Source organism: Mandrillus leucophaeus, unplaced genomic scaffold, assembly GCF_000951045.1.
Source record: "Mandrillus leucophaeus isolate KB7577 unplaced genomic scaffold, Mleu.le_1.0 Scaffold55, whole genome shotgun sequence".
Taxonomy (NCBI): Eukaryota; Metazoa; Chordata; class Mammalia; order Primates; family Cercopithecidae; genus Mandrillus; species Mandrillus leucophaeus.
This window is the reverse complement of record NW_012105919.1, coordinates 2,165,848-2,166,609: the sequence shown is the minus strand read 5'-3', so window position 1 is coordinate 2,166,609 and position 762 is coordinate 2,165,848.

Below are 762 nucleotides of genomic sequence, written 5' to 3'. Positions count from 1 at the left end.
AAAAAAAAAAAAAGAAAAAAGCAAACATTATGTATATTATGTATATTTTACCACAATAATAATAATAATAATAATAATAAAGGCGGGCCCATAGATTGTTTTTTCCAAGAGGGTTTCCTGTTCCTGACACAGGGGCCAGCTACCTTTGTGGTTGCCCTGTGCCTGGGACTGAGAGCAGCTGAGTGTCGGGGCTGCAGTTGCTGCCCTCTCTTCACGGTCCAGGGGCGCAGCTGTTATTGCTTCTCTAGTTGTGAAGCTGAAAAATCCCAGGGCAGGGCACCCAAGCCCTCTAGGCTGCGGCTCCTTGAGAAAGGGGCCTCCCCTCTGTCCCTCCCTGGGGCCTGGCACAGAGAAGCCAATCTTTGCCGCCATCCCTCTCTCAGCTTCCCTGATTCTTCCTTCCTTGACTATAGCCGATCGGATGAGAGTTGGTCAGACACGAGCTGAGCCAATCAGGGTCCTGGGAACTAAGTTCAGTAGCCATAAGTGCTAACCTTAAGAGTTGATGGTGGCCGGGTGCGGTGGCTCAAGCCTGTAATCCCAGCACTTTCGGAGGCCGAGACGGGCCGATCACGAGGTCAGGAGATTGAGACCATCCTGGCTAACACGTGAAACCCCATCTCTACTAAAAGATACAAAAAACTAGCCGGGTGAGGTGGCGGGTGCGTGTAGTCCCAGCTACTCGGGAGGCTGAGGCAGGAGAATGGCGTAAACCTGGGAGGCGGAGCTTGCAGTGAGCTGAGATCCAGCCACTGCACTCCA